The 12,118-nt window shown below is 48.9% G+C and overlaps 1 protein-coding gene across 5 annotated transcripts in view; it reads left to right on the plus strand.

Annotated features, from left to right (window-relative positions):
• The first annotated feature begins 1,599 nt into the window (after positions 1-1,599).
• Positions 1,600-12,118, plus strand: part of ABHD2 (abhydrolase domain containing 2, acylglycerol lipase) — a 40,021-nt gene continuing 29,502 nt past the window's right edge. The window contains exons 1-4 of one of the 5 annotated variants that reach the window (XM_067004028.1): positions 1,600-1,735; positions 2,143-2,238; positions 7,570-7,777; positions 11,662-11,748. The gene's annotated coding sequence lies outside the window, so the exon portion shown is untranslated. Of the gene's footprint in view, positions 1,736-1,868; positions 2,043-2,142; positions 2,239-2,775; positions 2,799-7,569; positions 7,778-11,661; positions 11,749-12,118 lie in introns of those variants that run through there. The other 4 variants (XM_067004029.1, XM_067004026.1, XM_067004027.1 and 1 more) reach the window with 4 other exon arrangements.

A 12,118-nucleotide genomic window follows, 5' to 3' on the forward strand; every position in this document is an offset into this window, starting at 1 on the left:
GGAAGTTTATCTAATCAGCCTGTCTTGCGGCTTGATCATAGGCATAGCTCAGCAGACCTCAGCCCAGCCACGTTAACGCCGTGTTTAATAACCACCACGCACCCTGGGCATTTTTACAAGGTTTGTTAAAGGCTGAAGATGAGGAGTTCGGCTCCTGCTTGACCGCAAGGTGCGGGATCGCTCCTATAGCGAGGAGAAGAGGCACTGAGACGCTGCTGCTGTACCTCTTCCACCTTTTTCGGCTCAGCAGTCCCCGTGCTGCCCTTCCCCGAGCTCCCTCCTTCGCGGTGACTCAGTGCACGGCAGTTACTCATCTCTCCAGATACACAACTCTCTGGAAAATGTGACTTGCGCCCTGAAAGCTTTCTCGACGTAGGAAGCTCCAACTGCCGGTAAACAGAGGAGACGAGATGACTGAAATCAGGGAAGGGATTTTTCCACCCAGTTACATAAAGTGACCAAAAAACATAGCTAGGAACAGCTGATGCTACTAGGACTGTAACATGTTGCCCTTTTGGGACACTCTGAGAGGAGCAAGTTGATAAACATCGCATTGCAGACATTTCTTTCGTTATTATTTGTTTTCTTTCTGTGCCTAGACCCGCAGGCTGTTTTTGGATGGGAGGATTTTGCTGTCAGCGAGCCATGCCACCCGTCCTGCGGGAGGCAGCCGGATGGCTCCCCGGTGTCTCTGAGCGGCCAGGAGCCCTCCTCGCCCCTCAGGGTCACGTTGGTCACGCCAAGGTGGGCCCCTGGCCATGCACTGTCCTGGTGGAGCTGCAGCCACCATTTTGGAAGTCCAAAATGGAGCACATCATTCTCGCTGTAACCACCTGAAAGGAAGGTGTGGGGAGCTGGGGTTGGGCTCTTCTCGCGGGTAAGTAGCAATGGGACTAGAGTGAATGGCCTCAAGTTGCGCCAGGGGTGGTTCAGGTTGGAAATGAGGAGACATTTCTTCTCAGAAAGAGCGGTCAGGTGTTGGGATGGGATGCCCAGGGAGGTGGTGGAGTCACCGTCCCTTGGGGTGTTCAAGGAGAGGTTGGACGTGGTGCTTGGGGACATGGCTTAGCGACAGTGGTGGCAGGGGGATGGTTGGACCAGATGACCTTGGAGGGCTTTTCCAACCCCAATGATTACATGATGAACCCTAAGCGACCATTTTTAATCGCCAGGCAGCCCTACGCCGCCAGCACTTCACGAAGGAACAACCTTTATTGCACACCACCACCTCACACCCCACTGGAGCTGCTCTGCTCCCTCAGCAGAGCCCAGCCCTGGGGCCACCGACGGCCGGGCGTGCCCCGGCTCCCTGGGCTGCCCTCCCCAAAACCGGGGTTCAGGCCCCGGCGACAGGGAGCGGCCAGCGGCGAGCAAAACGCCCCAGCCCCAGCTGCCGCCTCGCCCCGCGGCCACCCCCAGCCCGGCCCCGCTCTGTCATGGCGGCGGCTCCCCACAGCCCCACTCAACCCCGCCCCTCCCCCGGACGCCAATCACGGCCGGACTGACCGCCGTCCGCACCAATAAACCCGCAGGTCCCCGCCCCCCCGCTCCTCAACCACCCAATGGCAACCGAGCCGCTCCAGCTCCCGCCCCCTACCCTCCTCCTTCACCAATGGGCGCGCGAGCGGCGGGGCGGCGCTGCCAATGGGAGGACGAGGGCGGCTGCTGAGGGGCCGCGGGCGGCGGGGCGGCCGCAGACGGGCGGGAGCGGTGGCGGAGGCTGTGGGGCCCGCAGGTGAGGGGGTGGTGGCGGGGCTGGAGCGGGGCTGGAGCGGGGTCCCGGCACCGTGATGGGGCCTGGGGGGCTGCTCCGGCCGGGGGCATCCCGGTTTCGGTCCCGGGAGGGGTTTAAAGGTCCGCCAGGCCTGGGGGGTGGAGGCTTCGCGGCGCTGCGGTTTGTAATAAGCGGCCGTTTCCTCCTGCTGGTGCTCGCTGCGCAGCCTGCTCGGCGTCCTGGGGGCTCTGCCGGGTTCTTCTCACAAATTTAGGGGCGTCCCGGGTGGCTTGTGCGGCTACGGGGCGGGCAGGTGGCCCTATAGCAGGTATGGTACGTGTATAGCCGGTACGCTGCGCCTGGGGACAGCCCGCACCCCATACAGTAAGTTTTTAAGGGGTCTGTTACCGGTGGCTTTACTCCTACAGCTGTCCTTGGAAGGATCCCATCCCCTTGTTGGAAGGATCACGCTGTCATTAGAAGGATCTCCTTGGAAGGCTCGCATCCCATCATCGTGCTCTCAGGTGAGTCTCTTCCAAAACCATCCATCAGCTCCCTCTCGCCCTTGCTTTACGCTTGTCCCTGCCGTGGTGAGTTCCAACGATTCCTCTCTGCCCCTTGCAGGTTGTTGCTCACTTCCACATCATCAGTGTCTCCTAATGTAATAAATGTTTGTGGGTTATTAATCAGCTCGCTGGCACAGTGGGTTCACGGTGGTTTACGTGCCTCATTTATCAATGGTTATCACATTGAGCCGTGTCCGTAGTACTGCTTGGGTTGGCATGTTCTAGTCCTCGCTGATACCGTGTTCCTAGAACGCAGCGTTGGGCTGTTTGCGTTCTTAATATCTCGGTTTCACACCTTCCATAATGTTTATTTCCTGCGCCTGAGTGGGGAGTTTTGTTACTGACATCGCCTTTGTTCCATTGGTCCCCTTGCTGGGTTACCTACTTCTCTTTTCTGAGATGCTTGTTCCTGTCTCGTGTCACAGGAGCAGCTTGAGTAAGTTATTGTCTCTTCTTGGATCAGTGGGCATACAGCCTTCCTTAGAGCAAGAACAAGAAGGATGTTAAAGAACTGAGAGGTAACGTTTGGGTTCTCCTGTCTTACTCTTAAAAACAGTCATTTTTCAGCTTTTGCCTTGGTAGGTCCTCAGTGTTCCTGAGTGAATTAGCTGAATAGGGCACGAGGCTGACCTCGGATTCTGCCAGATTCTGTCTTTTCTAGGGGTGGAATCTCTTCCCTCTCTGACCGCCAGAGAGCCATGGAGGTTGGGGATAACACTTTCCATCTTGCAAAACCGTTTCTGAAGAAGTTAAACTAAAAACCGGTTTGTTCTACTCCTCTTGTAAAAGCTATGTTTTCCCTTCAGTGAATAAATAGCAGCTTAAGCTTTCAGCGTTTCATAAAGCTGCATTATTAAACTTGTCATGTGAAAACCCAGAGATTAACACAGTGAAATGGTCACTGTTTTGGGCTGTGGTGTAGAGAAGAAAAGATGGCAAAACAACAACACTTCTCCTTGACAGGCACATGGAGAGGTTGTCCAAACACAAAGTTTCAACTGCATTTATAGATGTCTTTTGATGCATCGTAGAAAATGGTGGCTTTAGAGCAATGATTCAATCATTCTGTAGTCTGACCTCACCCAATAATGGAAACGTTGGTGCTGCTTGTCCTTTTACTCATCTTTCTTGCTCTCTCCTACCTCTTTGTGCTGCCAGCCCTGGCAGTGCTGGAACTTGGATTAAGTTAACAAACAACAGGATTTACCAAAGTCTGTAGTAGGGGGTTGCATGCTGAGGTCTTTAGTGTCCCAGCTGAATGGTGCTGACACTACCTAGACCCAGCAGATCTTATTTGTTCAGGCTTTGGGAAGCACGTCAAACACCACACAAGCCACTGTGTATGGTGATGAGTTGGGTGCAGAAGGGAGCTGCATTAAAACCAGATAAAATTGGCAGGTACGAACCAGATCCATAGCATAGCTGGCATTATTGAAAGTTCTGGCTTCTCGTGCCTTCTTGTGATTGTGTTGTGAGTTAGCAATTTAATATTTAATGATACACTTCACCTCTCTGGTCCTTGTTTGCAACATGTCTAGACTAATGCTGCCGTTAGTGGATTAGAAACGGCCAAGTGCTCAGCTGTCTACCCTACCACGGGAAAAGCAAGCTGGCTTTCCTGCTTGCTAGGAATGGCTCCCAGTGCTCTGAACTGGTGGTATGGACTTCCCAGCAAAAGCATGAATCTTCAAAGATCTGGTAGCGTGTTGGAGTCTGCATTTATATTTGCTGAGCTTCTCTGGAAGATCTCGTTTCGTGGTGTGTTAGAGTACAGCTCTGAGCAGCTATTTGTGATGTGTGCTATAGATCAACTGTTTCTATATATGGCAAATGAACTTCCCTACAAATATTTGCACTTCCTCATCCCAAATGGCTCTTGAAGATTAAGCTTATAGGCAGTTCAAAGAACAAACTGATGAAACTCGTCTGACTTTTCAGACATTAAATTTAAGACTCGATTGACTTCGTTACCAAGCAGTTTATTTCCTTTCAATGTGCAAGGGCAGTCTGACCTTATGGAGAAGACGGTCCTGCCTGCCCAACATACCTGTCGTCTGGTAACGCTGCTAACCTAGCCAGGCAGACATCACAGCCTCTTTCAGCTCTAGGAAGCCTTGTGTGCCCTGAGGCTTGTCTCTTCTCCAGCTCTATCAGTTGACTTGATAATAAAAAAAATAATTGTCTGGCTGCCAGCTTTGCTCATCCAACATTGGGCAGCAATAATCAAAATTGCTCTACAGAGCAGTTTTGTACAAACCACCTGCTTGAAAACATCTTTGCCTGTGCTCTGTTAGAGGTAAGGGCGGTGGAAGAAGCGTTGCGCTTTACAACATGCAGATGTCTTCATCCGTATCTCTAGACTCACCAGGAAGTGCAGCTGCCTAGCTCTGGAGACCTGTTTTACTGTTGAGAAATATTTGAGTTTCTTGTTGTCATAGATTCAGTCCGACAAGAATAAACAGCAATAGCAACTTTGTCAGTATGGACTGAGCTCCGGCAAACACCAAACCCTTCTGAAACTCCTGTTGTACTTGTTGCTCAGATACTTGGTATAAAATTGTGCTTTCAGGGCACCGAGTGCTTGGTGTGATGTGGGCTCCCTGCAGAAAGGGCCAGCTGGGGCAAGTGGCTGGCTGCTAGTGAGGGTTTTGCTGCTTACCCATTCACCCTGTTTCTCTCCTAGCTTCTAAACTTATTTACATCTTCCAAAGATGCTTTTGCATCAGGATGCAGGTTCCAGAAAGATTACACCGAGGGCATTCAAATCTGGCTGTCCCTTAACTGGAACACCCTGTTCTGTACAGTGTGGGCCGGGCATATGTGAATGTGGAAGGTTCGTACCAGAAGGAGCAGATGCACAAAGCCAATGTCCTGGTAAGAGGTAGAGAGAAATCCCTAAGAAGTGTGGTTGTAATCTCCCTAAATTCCCATTCCTGCTCAGCAGGACGGAGGGCAGTCGAGCTCTCCAAGGTTTGAGTTGTGGTGACTGCTCTGATGCTCCACAACCTGCTTGCTTTAATCAACATCCTGATAAAAGCTGCGTTATTTTTCAGTAGGGGTAAGTATGTGTTGGTCAGGTCCTGCCTCCTTGTATCCGGTTCTTTTCCCCTGAAGCTTTGTTGTTTAATTTTTGAATGCAATGATGCGAATCAGCCTTCTGTCTGTTGTGGGCAGCCTCAGCGTGAATGACTCTGCAAATCTTCTGTGCTGCCGTGGAGCAGAGCTGCTCAGCTGGGGGAGAAACAGGCAGGCTGCCTGAGGACTTCAGAGCACAGTGGCAGCTCAGCTTTGTTTCTGTTCAGGTAGAGGTGTTTTCTGACTGCGTCAGGATTAGACCAGATCAAGCACTGTTGGCTGGCTTGACTCGTGCTTTGCTGATGGATGGTGTTCCCTGCTGTGCAGCTAAAGTGGCGTGGAACAGGCTCTGCTTGTGCAGCTGTGCTCCCTGCAGCTGGGCGAGGAACAGCTGGGATGTGCGTGGACTTCAGGCTGCTCTTCGAGCTCTGACAGTGCGGGGACAGAGGGAACGAGTCTGAGGACAAACGAGGCTTTGACAGCGTGATGCTGCGTTTCAAACCGCAGTGAAGGAACAGAGCCGACTCCTCTGGGGCTTTTCAGTCTAATGCAGTTCATAGCAGCTCATGTAACTGTTTGTGGCTTGTTGGTAGTATTCCTCTCGCTGAGTGGGGATCATCAGGTTCTCTGCAATGTTATTCAACTTCTTCTCTTGAGCTTAAGGCTGCCCGCTGACCCCGGGCGATGTGGTAGGTGACACCTGCTAATGCTGTCAGACCACAGAAGGGTGTTAGCCAGTATTTTTCCCTTCCTACAGTACCTAAAAGTAAGCTTGACCGCTTCTACGAAGAGCTGAACCCCTGCAGCTTGACGAAGCAGTAGTTAGGGTGTGACAAAGTTCTAAGTCTCTGCAGTAAGCAATGAATTATGTTTGTTTAATAACATAAGCCTTTCTCTTAAGATAAGATGCAATTAATTGATTTCTATGGAGTCATCAGAGCATTAATGGTCTTGTCTGAGTTTAATCTTTTATATCAGGTGTGTGTAATAAAAGCTAATAAAGTTTTTTCGATTCATCTATGACAAACAGGATCCAGCTAGTTTGCTGTGCAGCCTCCAATATGTGCCACCTTTCCTCTGAGGTAAGATGCAGAAGCTGCCTGTCGTGCAGCAGAACTCTTCTGATCAGCTGAAGAAACAAAAGCAGTTCCTGGCAATCGGAAGGAAGTGAAATTGAAGGCTCATTTGACTGTAAATTAGTCGTCTTGGGGAAGTGAAGGAGCTCTGGAGCCTTTGGCCCTGTGGGCTGTAGAATTATTTTCAAGCGCTTTCTCAAGCGAGCTGCCTGGGCACGTATACCCAGCCTTCTGAGGGGCTTGGCTTCTGCTCTGCAGGTGCTGGATTTTTCAGAGTCAAAGAAAAATAAAAGCTCCAGTTAGAGGCAGCTGTCTTTCTGGCCGCACTGATGGTGCCTCATGCTATGAACTTTGTCCCTGTAGCCTCACAGTACCTCTAGATTTAGTGCATGAGCCAAATATTGTATCTGGTGAAAAGGTCAAATTCCCATGAAGACAGCAGCCAACAAATTCTTGTTGGAACAGGGTGTAAACAGTACCTGCTGCTTTGTACACTCACCAGCCAGCCAAATCCTGGCCTGGGAGCTGGCTTTGGCACAAGGCAGAGGGATTTGCACTGAGGACCTGTGTGCTGTATAAATAATGTTCTAGTAAGCATCCCGGCGATGGGACATGTCAGCGTGCCCCATTTGTTTGGAGATAAAAACTTGTCTGATGACAAATCCGCAGTGGGCTTTGCCAGACTCCTGATGGTCTGGTGACTTTCTCCCTCTTGGTCACATCTCCTGAAAGCCTAAGTGCTCAAAGTGCTCCAAGTGCTCAGCTAATGCTTAATTAGTCCCTCTGTGCTTCGAGGTCTGAAGCTCAGTTGGCTCCTGTAAATGGCCAGAAGTACTGAGGAGCACATCATGATGATCTCAGTGGTTCTGATGTGTTGTCTTCTAAGCCACCCCTGCAGATATCAGGAGGTTCTGCGGTGTCATGCCTTGCTTTGTGCCCCTAAAATGATGGGGTTAGTACTGGTGTGGCCCTAAAATATTTGTATTTGTGTAATTCTTTGGAGAGCTGAAAGTAGCAATCTAGGCTTAATGCTTTTTGCTGAAAAAATGAGCACCTTTTATATAAAAAGTGCTCAGTAGAAGACAGGATACTGGGCTGTGCAGTAATGCTTGAAGCTCTTTCATTGTTCCCCTTTCAGATTCCTGTACTCGGGTAGCTGCTGTGACCTCAGGCTGTCCTCCAGTGCTTTACAAAACCTTAATCCCGCAGTTGTTCTTGTCAAGAAACAGCGCTTCAAGCTCTTTCCCTACGTACATTTTCATCTGGATGGTCTCTAAACATCTCCCTCTGCATTTAAACATCTGGCTGAAAGCACAGCACACTGACGCTTCTGTATGCTTCCTGGAGTGAGTTTCAAGTAATCCTCTGACGTAAAGCTTGGCTTTTTCCCTTGTAGTGCCCTGAGTTCCCACCCTTTCCATAGCGAAGTTCCCTTCTCCCTAATGCAGGCCTAAATATCCTACGTGATATCAGCAGGCCTGTAACCTCTGGTTGTGCGGTATATCGTGTGGGAGAGGTGTGGGCTTTGACTCATTGATTTCCTGGAAACATTTCCTAAAGAACTTCAGTGAAGTAGCCTTCCTTCTCCCTTCGGGGCGGGGGGGGGGGGGGGGGGGGGGGGAACAATAAACCTTACTTCTGATATGAATCTTTCCAGGCACAACTCTGTAAAGGAGAGTGTTTTGCTTCCCTTGGCTAGTAGACTTGCTTTCAGAATTTTCTTCCCTGTGCAAGCACCAAAACCAAATTAAACTAGTCCAAGAAATGCCCGATAAGTTAGTTAACGAGGTCTGCCTGCTTAATCCATTTAGACACAGCCTCTTTGGCTCTTTGAATCGTAGTGGGGAAGAAAGGGCATTGTGATTTTTGATAGAAGCTCTAAAAAAAAAAAAGCAAAGTTTTTTTTTTTAATGCTTTCCATCTTTGCCAGACATGCTTCAGTGTTCTTCTGTCAGCTGAGCTCCGTAAGCGCTAGCAAGCTCGAACGCAGATGGTTAGAGGGTATCTGGGAGGGTTTTGTATCAGCTGTCCATCCTGGAAACTGGATTCCTCCAAGATCCTTCTGTAAATGAAACAGAGTATAAAATAACTTACTCGTAGAGTAAGTAACGAGCTGGCCCCTTGTTTGGTCTGTGGACACTTCCACCCAGCTGCGTCTTCCCTTCAGCCCAAGGTATTTCTAATGCTTTGGTAAAACGGGTGCCAGGCTTCCAGTTCCTCGTAGGAAGGCCCTGAGGGCAGGCCCCTCTGGGAGCGGCGTCCCTTCGTGCCTGTGGCTCTCCTGCACGCAGGGCTGGGTGCAGCTTTGGCACGGGTGGAGGAGCTGCAGAGCTCGGTGGCTACCAAATCCTGTTTGGGCCTCCTTGAGTCATGGGAGTGAAGCGACCTCTGTCCCTGCAGGAGTCTCCTCTCCCCAGGGAAGTTGGAACAGAAACGTGTGCAAGTCCAGTGCGTTGTCAGGCATGACTTCACTGAGTATGCAAGTAAATATCTGGGTGGTGGCTTTCCCAAAGCCCAGCATCTTTGAAGGCATACGTAAGGAATTTGCTGTAGCTTCTTGGTACTTCCTTTTCTATCTGGAAAGCGAGATGTTGCTGTTTTTTTTTCTCTCCTTACACTGGTACAAGTGAGATGCACTCTGTTAACAGTAGTGCTAAAATAATTATTTCTTGCTTGGTTTAAAACTTTTTATTCTGTGATGAAAGAGCAGATGAAGACTTCACAAATCTAGCACTTGTTTTCCAATGATGGATTTTTAAAGTTAGTCCTAAGTCACAAACAGGACTTAAGTATACTGATTAAAGAGCTGTAGTTCATTAGGGATGTCATGCCTTTAAGTGATTTATAAATAAATAAAAAAAAGGAATTGTATACTTCAGGTTCATCAAAAAATAACATCCTTGGCCCTGAGGGCTTCAGCTTCCTGGTGTTCCTCCTTGTGGCTCTCAAACCCCGTGATGGCTGAGAAGGCAGGCTTGATTGCTTCCAGCAATGCACTTATTGTCCCTCGCTAACTTTGGCTAGCTTGCTAAAAACGAATCCCATGTTGTGTATACAGAAAAGGGCAAATGTCTGTTTGCTTGTATTAGTGCTGACCCATTTAGAGGAGATTCGGGATTAAAATTTGACTGGCTCAACGCTGTAGTTATCTGTACTTTTTCGTAAACCCGCAAGTTCATTGGGTCAGTGCAAAAAGGGTTTACCAAAACCGAAGCAAGGTGACCTCATCCCTGCTCGTAAATAGAGAGACATTTGTCCTGTGTGATTAGAGGCAGAGCTCTCAAATCCATTTCAGTAAGCTAAACCTTTAAATTTCTAGAGCCTGAGTACTCTGGCTCAGTTCCTGCACATCTGCTGTGGCTGAGGCAGGCCTAGGTAGGTCTTCGGCAATACCAAAGCCTCGAGGAAGTGCCCTAAGTGCTGCGGGTGGGCTCAGGGGCACCGAGCTTAACCAGCCTGGGCTTCTCAGGCTAGTTTCATTGCAGAAATCGATCTGCGCAGCCAGCCATCTGTCTCCGTGTTGCTCGTACGCACTGATCTGAGCCTGTGGGTAAAGATCCTGGCAAACACATCACCATTTAGCACGTGTCTGAGGTGTCTGCATCTGCTTAGAACATGTTCGGTGAATGTGGCTTTAGACTCTGAAGGGGAAGAATATTTGTGTGTAAGTGACGAGGATAGCCCTGCCTACCAACCAGCTGGTTTTCCTCTAAGCAACTCCAAGCTGGTATGCTTTTAGAAGGTAACGACAGGCAAAAACTGAACCCAGCAGTACCTTGAGGTGGTGTGTCTGTAATCTGAAGTCTGGGAGAGGAGACTCGGGGAGGTGCAGGCTAGTTGGGTGAGTTACACTGAGTCACTTTTACAAAACGCTAATGACTAATTGTGCCCAGTTTTATTTTTAACAACTTCACTAATGATTGAAAGCTGTAAACAGCAAACCGGCCTGAGATCCGTGTGGCAGGAAGGTCTTAGGTTAAGTTTGTCTTGGTGTCTCTGTTACTTTTCTGAATAAAACAGCGAAGAGAAGAAGCCAGCAGAACATTATACTTGGACTCGCATGATCTTCTGATGAGAAGGAAAGTGTTTTTTTAATAACCTACTCTTTTCTCCCCGCTCCTATGAAGCTTGGGACTGGAAAACCAAAGCTTCAGAACTGTCCAACATTCAATGTCTCTGCAGTCCTCACCCTCTGTTCTCTTGCAGCACAGATGGCTGTGGTGGCAGAAACTTGTGGCTCTCCGGCGTGCTGCTGATCAATAGCTGATGTCAGCCTTGTTTTCTTACGAGGGCTTTTGGTGTAGCTGCATTGAGTACAGCGAGTACTCCTGAGATTTTTGTCATCCTGATAGGAAGCAGAGTAAGGCTTCAGTACGGCCTGTCCTGTTGGCATGTTTTCCAAGTCAGGAGGAGCAGACAGTTCTGGAGCTTTATCTTGGAGGTTCCGATGCCATATCGGTTTATTGTGTCTGTAAGGAATCCAGTTCTAACTGTACATATTGCTTCTGCTCTGCAGTCACAGGCTGGCAGCACTCTTTTATTGGTATTATCAAATTTCTGCAGCGAGCCTTGTGCATGTGCAGCAGTGTTAATTAGGTGGCTGTGTCTCAGCCTCCCGGTGGCTCTCACCTTCTTGTTGAAGTGTGGCATGTGTGATATGTTCTAACTCCTCAAAAAGCAAGTGTGGAAACAGACAGAGGCTGTTTGTAAACTTGTCTGCAGGAGGCTGCCTTGCTAAGCCTGCCTGAAAGTAGCAGGAAACTTCTTTCCGCCTGGCTTTGCACTTCAGTAATTGTGTAGGTACTACAAAAGGCTGAGAGGAATGGTGCTGTGTTTCCTCTAGTCTTCTAAAGGTGCAGAGATTTGGGCAGCTGTTGGAACTAAGGAGAGTGCCACCATCACCATCTGTGCAGAGATAGTGACTGCGTGGTCTTCTGCAAGTTCATAACCCTCTGAGTCGCTTTATTTTTCATTGCTGTTGTCTCTTCTCATGAAGATATCCTCATGCTGCAGAGGAATTAGTATGCTGTAAGCAACCGAGCTAGTCTGGAAACTCTGCAGGCAAGAGGTTTGCAATGCAGATGGGTCAGAGTTGAAGTGGCTATGACTGAACACACAAATCAATTGCAAAGTCTGTGAGGGGGCCGCTGTATAAATTTGTGTTCTTCCCTTGCAGCCAAGAGATGCAGCCTTATTAGTAACAATCGATTTGTTTTCCCTCCCTTTGCAGGATAGCTCGGCTAGCACGTGGATCCAGACAGTGAAAATTCAACAGAGGACTGGCTATTATTCCTTGTTTGAAGAAAAAGTGACACTGGTAAGACTTCACTTGTCAGTTGCTATCTTACTTGCATTACCCATGTGGCAGAGGAGGGTCCAAGGGGAAAAAAAAGCGTCCCTTCAATACAGATGAAATATCTCTGTAATAACTGCATCCAGTTATTTGAACCATATGTTCAAAAGCAGCTGGCTCAGTTCAAGAATTTGATTTCAAACTGGAAGGATATTGTTATATTGCATTTCTTTTTAATTCTCCCTCCCACCCGTTCCCCGCTTCCTTTACTCTGAAGCCCTTGAAGGGCTAGATCTTAATCTAGTCCTCCTTTAACTGTGGAAGAACAGTGAATTAAATGCTGAACTCAGTGATATATATACAGTGACCACCTTAAACACATGCGGGAGTTAAT

Source organism: Anser cygnoides, chromosome 11 (assembly GCF_040182565.1).
Source record: "Anser cygnoides isolate HZ-2024a breed goose chromosome 11, Taihu_goose_T2T_genome, whole genome shotgun sequence".
Taxonomy (NCBI): Eukaryota; Metazoa; Chordata; class Aves; order Anseriformes; family Anatidae; genus Anser; species Anser cygnoides.